The sequence below is a fragment of the Hemitrygon akajei genome, chromosome 26, assembly GCF_048418815.1.
Source record: "Hemitrygon akajei chromosome 26, sHemAka1.3, whole genome shotgun sequence".
NCBI classification, from domain to species: domain Eukaryota; kingdom Metazoa; phylum Chordata; class Chondrichthyes; order Myliobatiformes; family Dasyatidae; genus Hemitrygon; species Hemitrygon akajei.
The window spans coordinates 7,015,359-7,030,212 of NC_133149.1; the positions used below are offsets into that span (position 1 = coordinate 7,015,359).

Genomic DNA, 14,854 nt, shown 5'->3' on the forward strand with positions numbered 1-14,854 from the left:
TGAGAAAGCTGAAGAAATTTGGCCTGTCCCCTAAAACCCTCACTAATTTTTATAGGTGCACCGTAGAAAGCATTCTTCTAGGGTGCATCACAACCTGGTATGGAAGTCGTCCTGTCCAAGACCGGAAGAAGCTGCAGAAGATCGTGAACATAGCCCAGCACATCACACAAACCAATCTTCCATCCTTGGACTCACTTTACACCACACGCTGTCGGAGCAGTACTGCCAGGATAATCAAGGACAGGACCCACCCAGCCAACACACTTTTTGTCTCTCTTCCCTCCGGATGAAGGTTCAGGAGCATGAAGATTTGTACGGCCAGATTTGGGAACAGCTTCTTTCGAACTGTGCTAAGACTCCTGACCCAGATCTGGGCTGTACCTTCCAAATATCCGGACCAGAATTGCACTACCTTACATTCCCTTTTCTATTTTCTAATTATGATTTATAATTTAATTTTTTTATTATATTTACTTTGATTTGTACTTCAGGGTGCGCGAAGTGCAGAATCAAATATCACTATGATGATTGTATGCTCTAGTATCAATTGTTTGGTGACAAAAGTAAAGTATAATCTGTATTCCAAGATCTCCACCACAATCCTTAGTGCCCTCCTGTTCACTGTGTAAGTCCTATTCTGGTTTGTCCCCTCCATTTGCAACACTTCACACTTAGCTGCATTAAACTCCATCGGCCATTTTTCACAGATGATCCAGAACCCACTACAAACACTGATTGTCTTCCTCGCAGTCCACTGCACACCAAATCTTCGTGTCATCTGGAAAATTACTGATCCAGTTTACACATTATTGTCCAGATCCTTGATATAATTGATAATTAACAATGGACCTAGCACAGATCCCTTTGGCACACCACTGGTCACATACCTTCTGTTGGAGAGGAAACCATCTACTACCACTCTCTGGCTTCTCCACAGAAGCCAATAATGAATTTGGTTTACCAACTAATCCTGAATGCCTAGCAACTACACCTTTTTGACTGGCTTTCCTTGCCTGATTTTATCAAACGGTAAACAATGTCCAACTTTCCTGGTAATCTCCTTGAAAAGCTCAATCACGTTGGTTAGACACAACTTACCATGCACAAAGTCAAGATCATTATCCCTATCCCTATCCCTTGCCATTGTGAGGGTGGCCTTTGTTGGAATGGGCCACAGTTACATTGGTTCAACAGGCCTCAGTGACAGCAATCTAATGGTCTACACAAGTTTCCAGTAAATATTTATTTTCTCTCTCTTTGTCTGTACATAGCTAGTGCGTTGAGACTGGATCCAAGATTGGAGGTATTTTCTTTGTGTGAGATGTGGGAACTCCAGTCTCTCTGATAACCCCATCTGCAGCACATGCTTTGAGCTGCAACTCCTTAGGGACCGTATTAATGAACTGGAGCTTCAGCTTGTTGACCTTCATCTCATACACTAGAATGAGGAGGTGATAGATAGGAGCTACAGGAAGGTAGTCATCCTTAAGTTGCAGGAGAAGAAAGGGAATAGGCCTCAATGCAGAGTACCCCCATGGCCATTCCTCTCAGAAATAACTATATCACTTTGAGTACTGTTGGGGGATGATCTACCAGGGGAAATCTGCCGTGTCTGGCACTGAGGCTCAGAAGGTAAAGGAGAGAAGTGGAGTGCTGTAGTTATTGGGGATTTCATAGTTAGAAGAGCAGACAGGAGATTCTATGCATGTGAAAGAGACACCCAGGTATGTTGCCTCCCGGACGTTAGTTGGAGGGATGTCTTGGATTGGGTCCAAGGAGTTGCAAGGAGTTGTGTGCTGTAATCTTATTGTAATAACATTACAAGGAATTGTTAAAATAATTACATACTTAACATGTTGATTGTTTGAATAATGGTGACGGTATTGTGGATTAAGTTACGAACAATTGCATTATGTTTTGGAGGATTTCCTTGTCAATGGCATTAAGGAAACTCAGACTACTAAAATAATTTCACATTTTGAAATGAAGCTAAATTGAAAGCCTCTTGCAACACATTATCTTTCCACTGCTCCTGCTCTCTAAAGCAGCTTCTACCAGTGAGGAAGGAAGTCAGTTCTATTCTGCAGTCAGTTCTGTGAGTCTTTCAGGGTCATCTGCTGTGTCTGGTGCTCCTGGTGTGTTTCTCTAATCAGTGAGATGTGACATAGATTGGGGGACTGCTTTGTCAAGCATCTTCACTCCATCCACCACAATAGGTGGGATTTCCCGGTAGCCACACATTTTACCTCTACTCCCAATTGCCATTCCGACATGTCGGTCCATAGCCTCTACAACCACTCTCTGGTTGGAGGAACAACTCCTCATATTCCATCTGGGTAGCCTCGAACCTGATGGCATGAATATTGATTTCTGTAACTTCCAGTAATTTCTCTGTTTTACCATTCCCCATTCTTGCTCCATTCTTGCTTTTTTTTACTTGTCCATCTCCTCCTTATAGTGCCTTTCTCAGCATATAGGAGGGAGTTTGGTTGATGATGCCACCACAGCTTTACTCAATGTAAGCAAAATCAAAGAGCTGATTATCAATTTCAGGAGAGAGTAGCCGGAGGTCCATGAACCAATCCTCATGAGGGGATCTGAGGTGGAGAGAGTCAGTAGCTTTAAACTCCTGCTATCATATCAAAGGGTCTGTCCTGGGACCATCTTGCAAGTGACACTGCAAAAAAGGCAATGTCAGTGTCCCTACTTCCTTAGGAGTTTGTGTAGATTTCACATGTCAACAAAATCTTTGAAAAACATCTATAAATGCACAGCAGAGAGTAGCGTAATGGGTTGCAACATTGCCTGGTATGGAAACATCAATGGCCAGGAATGAAAAAATCCACAGCAAGTGGTGGATACAGCCCAATCCATCACAGGAAAAGCCCTCCCCACCATTGAGTACATGGAGTGCAGTCACCAGAAAGCAGCATCCATCATCAAAGACATCCAGACCATGCTCTCTTCTTGCTACTGCCATCGGGCAGGAGGTACAGGAGCCTTAGATCCCACACGATCAGCTTCAGGAACAGTTATTACACTACAACCATCAGGCTCCTGAACCAGCATGGATAACTTCACTTACCACAACTCTGATGATTTAACAACCTACAGATCCACTTTCAAAGTCTCTTTATCACTCATTTTCTCAATCTTATATTTTTTCACACATAGAATTAATATTCTTTTGCCCATTAGTTGTTTGACAGCCTTGCTTGTGTACAGTTTTTAATAAGTTATCTTTATTCCTTTATTTTTCTTCAAATGAATCTCAAGGTATGGCAACATATATGTACATACTTTGATAATAAAATTTAATTTGACCTTGAGGAAGCTTGCAACTGACTGAAGAGTATCTAATAATGATGAGTGCACCTAGACTCCAAAGCAAAGGCAAGGCCAGATCTATCATCTGTTATGGTCCGGATCGGTTCCCTTTTAAATTTAGTTAGGTTGCATTATGATCCGGATCACTGACTCTTTGTTCCCTTCTAATTCTGTTTCACGTGTCCCTTGAGCTTGGCAATTAAGGTGATCTACTCTTGACCCAAACCGGCAGCTTATAAGCCCCTGGCTTTAGCCGTTCGGGGCGAGAGTGTTAAGAAGCCTTCGCAAGTCCGCATCGGAGTACCAGCAATTTGCCTTCCATCGCCAGAGTGGGTCCGGGCAAGGTCAATCTACCAGGGGTGAGTGAAAGGCGGAGTCTTGGCTCGACGTTCATGCCCATTGCCCGTGTCTACCCCTCGAAGAAGAGTCCCGGCTTGATGCTTGATCTAAAGGAGGAGTCCTGGCTCATGGTTCCTTGTCCTGTGTTTTGGTGTCCACGTTTCTGGCTGTGGTGATCCATGGTGTCCATGTTTGCTGGCTGCGGTGAATCAAGGTCCTAGTCTCCCAGTCCAAGGGCCGCAGCGGTCCCAGTCCCCAAGGGAAAAGTCCAAGGGCCGTGGCGGTCCCAGTCCCCAGTCCCCTATTCCGAGGTTTGTGTTGCTCTTTGTCCTCCTTGATTTCCCGATTTTCTGTGTAGCGAGTAATAAACGCTATTTTATTGAACCTAAGGAAGATGTGTTTGTATCCTGCTTGTGGGTCCTCTCCCAGCACCCTTGTCCCCACCTCGTGACATCATCAACCCTGGGGCTAAAGAGGTTTGCAAAATCATTCTCCTGCATGTCATTGATTAAGGATTAAAGGACCCTCAGTTAATTCTGGATTACATCTTGGTAAGCTAATGCTCACTGCTGATTGTCGACTATCCTCATTTTATAAGGCCGGCATGGTAGCATTGCAGTTGGTATAACAACAGTGATCATGATCGGGGTTCAACTTCAGGATTAACTTATCTTTTCTGCACAACACTTACAGCATCAGTGACCCGGGTTCAATTCCACTGTTATCTGTAAGGAGCTTGGACATTCTCCCTGTGACCACATGGGTTTCCTCCCACATTCCAAAGACACGTGGGTTAGTAAGGGTTAGTAAATTGTAAGCATGCTTTGTTGGCATTTGAAGTGGACTGCTCCACCACAATCCTCGAAGATGCAAAATGATGCATTTCACTGCATGTTTTGATGTTTCAATGTATATGTAACAAATAAAGGTCATTTTAGAATCTAATCAAATCCATTTTTTAGTATTTCTCCATTTTTAGTGGTGTCATGGTTATCCTAAGCCTAGAAAACTGAACTTCTGCTGCAACTCAATAGATAAGACAATTGTCCTCAATGATAATGGTATACTTGTCACAATGCTGTTCAACACCACAAATCTCATTAACTAATTTCTAAACTCTCATAACTTAGACTTGGGGACCAGTCTGCCCCAGACTTCTAAGCATCATGAGTCAGTTAGAATTAGTCATTACATTTCATCCACCCTGCCCCTCAAAGCTGTTGCTCCCCAGGGCTTCCAGCTCAGTCCCATCCTCTACTCCTTGTACAACCCTGACTGGATGGCCAGATACAGTACAGACTTGCTTACTGATAATATCAGCCCAATCACCAACAATGATGAGCCAGAGAGTGGAAAAAGAGATTTTAAACTCTGTGTCATTGCACCACAGCAACAACCTAACCTTTGACATCTTCTGAAACCTTCAGCTTTGTTTTCTTTCTCTGAGAGAACCAAAGGAATCTATAGATCTATTTTTCAGAAGACTGGGAAAGGTCGTCACTGTGTCTTGAACAATTCGTATCTCTAAAAAAGGTCAGCTTGTCATTACGGCAGAAAAGCCCCATACTTAGAATCAGTTGTTGCTATTTCCACACTAGAAGTGGCAACTCACCATGGATTCATGGTACTTTTAAGTCTTGACTGATTTCATAAATCCTCCAGTTTGACAGGTCTCAGGTAATGAATCAAATGGCATTACTGGCATTGGAATGTTGTTTACTGGAGACAACCTGTGTGATTGCTGTCAAACCAGAAATAATCTTCTCCAATAATCATCATCACTTTTTATGTAGTTTACAAGGAAAACAAAGCAACCAATTGTTCAGCGTTTCCTGAATTTTCAATCTGAGTGTGGAAATCATCAGGTGTGTTCCCAGTACCCAAGACGGGCTAACTGAAAGTATTGAATGACTTCCATCCAGTGGCCCTGACCTCACTCATCATGAAGACTTTAGAGAGGCTGGTCCTGGCTCACCATTGACCCCTGGTCAGATCAGCCCTCGATCCCCTGCAGTTTTCCTGCCAGGAGCACATTGTAGTTGATAATGCTGTCATCAATCTGCTGAATAGAGCCTACTACCATTTGGATAAGCAGAGCAGCACTATAAGGATCATGTTTTTTGATTTCTCAAGTGCCTTCAATTCCATACGGTCCTTATTGCTGGGGGAAATGCTCCAATAAATGCAGGTTGGCACCTCCATTGTATCCTGGATAGTTGTCTATCTGACTGGCAGACCACAGTTTGTGCGGCTTCAGAGCTGCACGTCAGACAAAGGCTATAAGCAGTACTGGGGCCCCACTGGCTTCCTTCTTGTTTACCCTGTATACCTTTAACTTTAGATACAACACTGAGTCATGTCATCTGCAGAAATTCTCTGATGACTCAGCAATAGTTGGGTGTATAAAGGGAGGATGGGAGGCCCTGGTACAGAACTTTGTCAAATGGTGCAAGTTGAATCATCTGCAGCTCAACATCAGTAAGACAAAGGAGATGGTGGTGAACTTTAGGAAGACTAAGCCTGCACTGCTCCCTGTTACTATAGATGGTCAGGGTGTGGATGTGGTGAGGACCTACAAGTATCTGTGGGTGCACCTGAAGAACCAACACACAGGCTGTGTACAAGAAGGACTAGAGTCGCCTCGACTTCCTGAGGAGGCTGAGGTCCTTTGGAGTATGCAGGCCTCTCTGTCATATGCCCTCCACTCTGTTGGCACCAGTACAATCTTCTATGTGGTGGTGTGCTGGGTCAATGGCATCAACACGGGTGATGCCAACAGGCTCAATAAACTGATTAGAAAGGCTGGTTCTGTTATCGGAGTCAAACTGGACACACTGGAGGCTGTGGTAGAACAAAGGACCTTACGGAAAATCCTGGCAATTCCGGACAATGTTTCTCACCCTCTGCATGCCACTTTGGCTGAACAGAGGAGCACTTTTAGTAATAGACTAAGACAATTGTGCTGCTCCAAAGAGCGCTATATGAGGTCATCCTTACCCTAAGCTATTAGGCTCTATAATGAGTCAATCTATAGCCGGGGAAATGATGACCCTCTCCTGTTAGACTGCTTGTGATAACTTATTTTTTATTCTTTCTTCCTGCTTTTCTGATATTTGTATATCTGTGCACTTGTAATGCTAGGTGACACTGTAATTTCCTTTGACATCAATGAAGTATCTATCAATTTGATGGTTGTGGGGCTGTACTCTCTGGAGATCAGAAGAATGAGGATTGTTTTCCAGAGGAGGTTCAAAACAATAGTCCTGGCATTAAAAGGGTTAATGCATGAGCAGCATTTGATGGCTGTGGGGCTGTACTTGCTGGAGTTTAGAAGAATGAGGGAGAATTTCATTCAAACTTACTGAATATTGAAAGGTCTAGGTAGAGTCGATGTGGAGAGGATGTTTTCAAAAGTGGGGGAGACTAGGACCAGAGGGCATGACTTCAGAATACAAGGATTTCTCTTTAGAACAGAGAGGGGGGTGATTAATCTGTGGATTTTATTGCCACAAGTGGCAATGGAGGTCAAGCTATTGGGTATATTTAAAGAGGAGGTTGTCAGGTTCTTGATTAATAAGAGTGTAAAGGTTACTAGAGAAGGCAGAGAATGGAGTTGAGGGATAATAAATCAGCTGTGATGTAATAACAGACTCGATTGGCCAAATGAACCAGTTCTGCTCCATGTCTTATGTGGGGCAAAAATTCAGGAGTGAGAAAATGGAGTTAGAAGATGGGGTTCCCCAACAGTAAAATTAATGAAGATGTTGTTTCTGGTACTGAAGAAATATAGATGTTCAAAAACTGGAAATACAGGTGATTCTGCAGAAGCTGGAGATTTTGAGCAACACACACACACACACACACACACACACACACACACACACACACACACACACACACACACACACACACACACACACACACACACACACACACACACACACACACACACACACACACACAATGCTGGAAGAGTTCAGCAAGTGAGGCAGCATCTACGGAGAGGAATAAATAGATGATATTTCGGGCCAAGGTTCTTCATCAGGACTGGAAAGGAAAGGGGCAGAAGCTAAAATAAGATGGTGAGGGAGAGGAAGGTGCATAAACTGGCAAGTGATAGGTGAGACCAGGTGAGATTATGAGGTAAAGAGATGGGGAGGAATAGGTTGTAGAGGAAGAGGTCACCATTAATTCCTTTCCCCTTCACATTAGAACGTTGGACTTAATTTGTCATAACTTAAAAGAGTCTAGAGCTATACAGCAAAGTGAACAAGCCCTTTGGATCCAAGGCATCTATGGTGACCAATTTCCCCTACTGAGACAGTCCCATTTGCCTTTATATCCTTCTCTAACGCTTTCCAATCCAATCTATATAGTGATAGGAGACCCAGCAGTTAGGGGGACAGACAGAAGATTTTGTGGCCACAAGCTAGACTTCAGGATGGGATGTTTTCTCCTGGGTGCAGGGCCAAAGATGTCATAGAGTTATAGGACACTAAACACAGAAACAGATCCTTCATCCCATCTAGACTGTACAGATGTCTGCGAGTGGAGACAGAGCATTCTCAAAGTGGCCAGTGGTGATTGTACCAATTGGCAATGACATGGGGGAACAAGGATGAGGTCGGCACAAAGAATATAGGGATTTGGGCAGAAGATCAGGCCTCAAGGACTGGAATTGCTGGATTACTCTTGATGCCATATGCTTTGAGGGTAAGAATAGAAGGATGGGAGAGATGAATGTATGGCTGAGGACCTGGTACAAGAGGGAAGGATTCATGTTCTTGGACCATTGGGTTATCTTCTGGGGCAACACTGAATTGATTCCACACCCTATGGACTCACTTTCAGACTCTACAACTCATATTCTGTATTATTTATTAATTATTATTATTATTTGTGTTTGTTTCTTTTACATATTGGTTGTTTGTCAGTCTTCGTGTACTTTTCATTGATCCTATTTTATTTCTTTGTTCTACTGTGAATGCCCACAAGCAAATGAATCTCAGGGTAGTTTATGGTGGCATACACAATAAATAAGAAAGTTATAATAAATTTACTATGAACATATTGAATGATTGAATTTTCTGAGGATGTAACAAAACACAATGACGAGGGTAGAGCAGTAGATGTAGTGTATATGGATTTCAGTAAGGCATTTGATAAGGTTCCCCATGCAAAGCTTATTGAGAAAGTAGGGAGGCATGGGATTCAAGGGGACCTTGCTTTGTAGATCCGGAATTGGCGTCCTCAGAAGGCAAAGGGTGGTTAGATAGATAGATAGATAGATAGATAGATATTTTATTCATCCCCATGGGGAAATTCAACATTTTTTCCAATGTCCCATACACTTATTGTGGCAAAACTAATTATATACAATACTTAACTCAGTATAAATATGATATACATCTAAAATCACCCTCTCAAAAAGCATTAATAAATAGCTTTTAAAAATTTCTTAATAGTTTACTAAAATACATTGAATGGTAACTTAAGCTCAGTCCTAACCCCGGCACTTTAACATATCTTACCCCTGGCGGTTGAATTATAAAGCCGAATGGCATTGGGGAGTAATGATCTCTTCATCCTGTCTGAGGAGCATTGCATCGATAGCAACCTGTCGCTGAAGCTGCTTCTCTGTCTCTGGATGGTGCTATGCAGAGGATGTTCAGGGTTTTCCATGATTGACCGTAGCCTACTCAGCGCCCTTCACTCTGCTACCAATGTCATACTCTCCAGTTCTGTACCCACGACAGAGCCCGCCTTCCTTACCAGCTTATTAAGACGTGAGGCGTCCCTCTTCTTAATGCTGCCTCCCCAACACGCCACCACAAAGAAGAGGGCGCTCTCCACAACTGACCTATAGAACATCTTCAGCATCTCACTACAAACATTGAATGACGCCAACCTTCTAAGGAAGTACAGTCGACTCTGTGCCTTCCTGCACAAGGCATCTGTGTTGGCAGTCCAGTCTAGCTTCTCGTCTAACTGCACTCCCAGATACTTGTAGGTCTTAACCTGCTCCACACATTCTTCATTAATGATCACTGGCTCCATATGAGGCCTAGATCTCCTAAAGTCCACCACCATCTCCTTGGTCTTGGTGATATTGAGACGCAGGTAGTTTGAGTTGCACTATATCACAAAGTCCTGTATCAGTTTCCTATACTCTTCCTCCTGTCCATTCCTGACACACCCCACTATGGCCGTGTCATTAGCGAACTTCTGCACATGGCAGGACTCCGAGTTATATTGGAAGTCTGATGTGTACAGGGTGAACAGGACCGGAGAGAGCACGGTCCCCTGCGGCGCTCCTGTACTGCTGACCACTGTGTCAGACCTACAGTCTCCCAACCGCACATACTGAGGTCTATCTGTCAAGTAGTCCACTATCCAATCCACCATGTGAGAGTCTACTCCCATCTCCGTTAGTTTGTGCCTTAAGATCCTGGGCTGGATGGTGTTAAAGGCACTAGAGAAGTCCAGGAATGTAATCCTCACCGCACCACTGACCCCATCCAGGTGAGAGAGGGATTTGTGCAGCAAATACGTGATAGCATCCTCCACTCCCACCTTCTCCTGATACGCAAACTGAAGAGGATCCCGGGCGTGCCTGGTTTGTGGCCTCAGATTCTGTATTATCAGCCGCCCCATGGTCTTCATCACGTGCGACATCAAGGCAACAGGTCTGAAGTCATTCAACTCCTTTGGTTGTGGTTTCTTCGGTACCGGGACAATACAGGATGTTTTCCACTGTCTGGGTACTCTTCTCTGCTCCAGGCTCATGTTGAAGATGCGCTGTAGGGGTTCTCCCAGCTCAGTCGCACAGGCCCTCAGTAATCGTGGGGATACTCCATCCGGTCCAGCCGCCTTGCTGGTACAGATCTTCCTCAGTTGACCTTTCACCTGTGCAGCCGTAATCCCGGGCGTGGGCAAGGTCTCCTGTGAGTGGCTATTTTCCTGTGAGGGAAGTAAGAGGGAGGACGAGTAGAAAGACAAGCCTGGTGTGGAGTTCTGCGGTGAGGATGAGATTGTGCTATCAAACCTATTGAAGAAGTTATTCAGCTGGTTCGCTTTCTCCACATCTCCACTTATGTTTGCCCCCCGCTTTGCACCGCAACCGGTGATGATCTTCATCCCATACCACACCTCCTTCATGCTTTTGTTTTGCAGCTTTTGTTCTAGCTTCCTCCTATACTGCTCCTTTGCCCCCCTGATCTGTACTCTGAGTTCCTTCTGAACTCTTTTAAGATCCAACCGATCACCATCTTTAAAGGCCCTCTTCTTCTGGTTTAGGAGGCCTTTGATGTGACTAGTGATCCAGGGCTTATTATTGGGATAGCAGCGAACAGTTCTAACAGGAACAACGGCATCCACACAAAAGTTAATATAGTCCGTTGTGCATTCAGTGACCTCCCCAACGCCCCCACAGAGCCCCCCATCCCAGTTAGTAGTACCGAAGCAGTCTCTCAGGGCCTGTTCAGCTTCAGGAGTCCACTTTCTAAAAGAGCGTGTGGTAGTGGGATGCCTCATCACAATTGATTTATATCTGGGCTGTAACAAAACCAGGTTGTGATCAGCTTTCCCCAGTGCAGGCAGCGGGGATGCACTGTATGCCTCCTCTACGTTTGCATACAGTAGGTCAATAGTCCTATTACCCCTGGTGTAACAATCCACGTACTGGGAGAAAGCAGGTAGTGTCTTGTCCAAAGCCACATAATTACAAAGTCCCCTGTAATTATCACCAGTGCCTCAGGGTGCTGTGTCTGAAGCCTAGCAACAGCGGAGCTGATGACGTCACACGCTACCGCTGCGTCGGCACGCGGCGGGACATACACAATCACAACAATGACGTTTGCGAATTCTCGCGGCAGGTAATATGGCCTCATACTCACGGCGATCAGCTCAATATCCCTTTCACAAACGGAGATCTTTGTACTCACATGCCCGGGGTTACACCATCTTACGTTAATGTAGACAGCGAGTCCCCCTCCTTTCTTCTTCCCACACTTTTTGGCATCTCTGTCAAATCTTACCGTAGTAAAACCAGGTAATTCTACATTTACATCCGGGATGTTAGCCGTCAGCCATGTTTCGGAAAAGCACATTAAACTGCATTCCTTGTATGCTTTAACATTCCTTACTAGTGAGGCTAGCTCATCCAATTTATTTGGCAGCGAGTTTACATTCCCCATAATGACCGAAGGAACAGCGGGCTTATAACGCCGCTTCATCTCCGTCCACCTGTCCCTGCGCAGCTTTCCAGCCCTGGAGCCGCGGAACTTTCGTTTAATTTCGCTCGGGATCTGGTGCGCAACACTGACCGGCGCCTTTCTCAGCGCAAGTAGCTGGTTTCTCGAATACAACTTTCTCTCCATCACAATACTAAACATAAACACTATGACTAAAAACAAACAAAAGAATTATCAAATTCTCGGGAGAAGAATCGCTCAGGTCGGCGCCGGAAGATGGTTGTATTCTGCATGGAGATCAGTGACCAGTGGTGTTTGGCAGGGATCTGTTCTGGGACCCCTCCTCTTTGTGAATTTCATAAATGACCTGGATGAAGAAGTAGAAGGGTGGGTTAGTAAGTCTGCTGATGACACAAAAGTTGGGTGTGTTGTAGATAGTCTGGAGGGTTGTCAGAGGTTACAGCAGGACATCCATAGGATGCGGAACAGGGATGAGAAGTGACAGATGGAGTTCAACCCAGGTAAATGTGAAGTGGTTCATTTTGGAAGGTCAAATTTGAAGACAGAATATAATATTAATCATAAGACTCTTGGCAGTGTGAAAAGTCAGGTCAAGTCAAGTCATTTTTTTGGTCATTTCGGCCATAACTGCTGGTACAGTACATAGTGTTATGACCCCAGCCCCCTCCTTTGTGAGAATCGCAAGAGAGAGAGTGACCTGCTGAATTGGACTCAGGAAAATAAGAGAGAAGCCTTAAGGTTTGGAATGTGGTCTGGCCTCTCAGCCAGACAAAAGCCACGGACATGGCCATTGTCTCTTGGAGACACCTTTGTGGAATAAGGGACTGGGTTATGTGCAAACCCTCAGGGCAATGTGGGCTGGGAGATGAGGAGAGATTGCCTCACCCCACCCTGATTGACAGCTACAACCCTGCAAGTTCCGATAAAAGGTGGGCTGCCGAGGCGGCCCCTCAGACGCACCAAGGAGACACGCTAAGAAGACACGATAGCGCTTCCCGTCGGAGCGGGAAGCCATTTTGAAGGAAGCCACGTGCGTTAGATTCCGGATCGGGAGTCTGTGGCTGAAACCAAAGGAAAAACCGTTTTTAACTAACAGCAGGGATTTGCTTCGCAAAGACAACGGGCAAGTGTTCCTTTTCTCTCACCAATCTCTCTCTCCAACACGTGAAATGCCAGCGGTTCCCAAACGGAAAAGCCTGCAGATTTCTGAGTGACTTTTATATTTCCAGTGGACTCAGTATTATCCCCTAGACAACGATAGAGCTTATTTCTGATTGATTATTACTATGCCTGTGCTTTAGATTGAGTATTGACGATGTATATGATCTGAATGTTTTGTATTAACCATACGTTTGTGCCCCTTTATAAATAAAAATGTTTGAAAATAGTACCATCAGACTTCAGCGGACCTCTCTGTCTTTGCTGGTAAGTCACCCAGTTACGGGGAACGTAACAATAGTAAAAATGAGACAAAGTTTTTCAGGACCATGGTGTTACAGGACACAGTACAAAAGCTAGACTGAACTACGTAAAAACAACAGAAAAATACTACACTAGACTACAGACCTACCCAGGACTGCATAAAGTGCACAAAACAGTGCAGGCATTACAATAAATAATAAACAAGACAATAGGGCAGTAAGGTGTCAATCCAGGCTCTGGGTATTGAGGAGTCTGATAGCTTGGGGGAAGAAACTGTTAAATAGTCTGGTTGTGAGAGCACGAATGCTTCGGTGCCTTTTCCCAGACGGCAGGAGGGAGAAGAGTTTGTATGAAGGGTGCGTGGGGTCCTTCATAATGCTGTTTGGTTTGCGGATGCAGTGTTTAGTGTAAATGTCCGTAATAGCGGGAAGAGAGATCCCGATAATCTTCTCAGCTGACCTCACTATCTGCTGCAGGGTCTTGCGATCCGAGATGGTGCAATTTCCGAACCAGGCAGTGATGCAGCTGCTCAGGATGCTCTCAATACAACCTCTGTAGAATGTGATGAGGATGGGTGGTGGGAGATGGACTTTCCTCAGCCTTCACAGAAAGTAGAGACGCTACTGGGTTTTCTTTGCTATGGAGCTGGTGTTGAGGGAGCAGGTGAGATTCTCCGCCAGATGAACACCAAGAAATTTGGTGCTCTTAACGATCTCTACCCAGGAGCCATCGATGTTCAGCGGGGAGTGGTCGCTCTGTGTCCTCCTGATGTCAACAACAGTGAGATCTTGGGCTCTGTGTCCATAGTACACTCAAAGCTGCTACACAGGTTGGCAGTGTTGTTAAGGAGGCATATGGTGTGCTGGCCTTCATCAACCATGGGATTGAGTTCAAGAGCCATGAGATAATGTTACAGCTATATAAGACCTTAGTTAGACCTCACTTGGGGTACTGTGTTCAGTTCTGGTCACTTCACTACAGGAAGGACGTGGAAACTATAGAAAGGGTGCAGAGGAGATTTACAAGGATGTTGCCTGGATTGGGGAGCATGCCTTATGAGAATAAGTTGAGTGAACTCGGCCTTTTCTCCTTGGAGCGACGGAGGATGAGAGGAGACCTGATAGATGTGTACAAGTTGACGAGAGGCATCGATCGTGTGGATAGCCAGAGGCTTTTTCCCAGGGCTGAAATGGCTAGCATGAGAGGGCACAGTTTTAAGGTGCTTGGAAGTAGGTACAAAGGGTTCCTTGTCAGGGGTAAGATTTTCCAAACAGAGAGTGGTGGGCACTTGGAATGCACTGCTAGCGACAGTGGTAGAGGTGGATACAATAGGAAGTTTTGTTAATAGTCAAACTGCATCAGTAGTGACATTGAAGGATATGTTGTTTCTCCCCTACGACATCTGCAACTGCATCAGACAACAACATTTTTACGCATTTTGGGAGCTAGGTGTGCACATTTCAGTAATTGTCTGAATCATCTGTGAGTGGAACTGGACAGTGTGTACAGGGACTCCACTGACAATCTCAACAGGTAAAAAAAAAGTTGCAGAA

The 14,854-nt window shown here is 44.8% G+C and overlaps 1 protein-coding gene across 1 annotated transcript in view; it reads left to right on the top strand.

Annotated features, from left to right (window-relative positions):
* Nucleotides 1–14,854, top strand: part of LOC140716748 (uncharacterized) — a 96,405-nt gene that overhangs the window by 64,827 nt on the left and 16,724 nt on the right. The gene's annotated exons all lie outside the window — the stretch shown is intronic.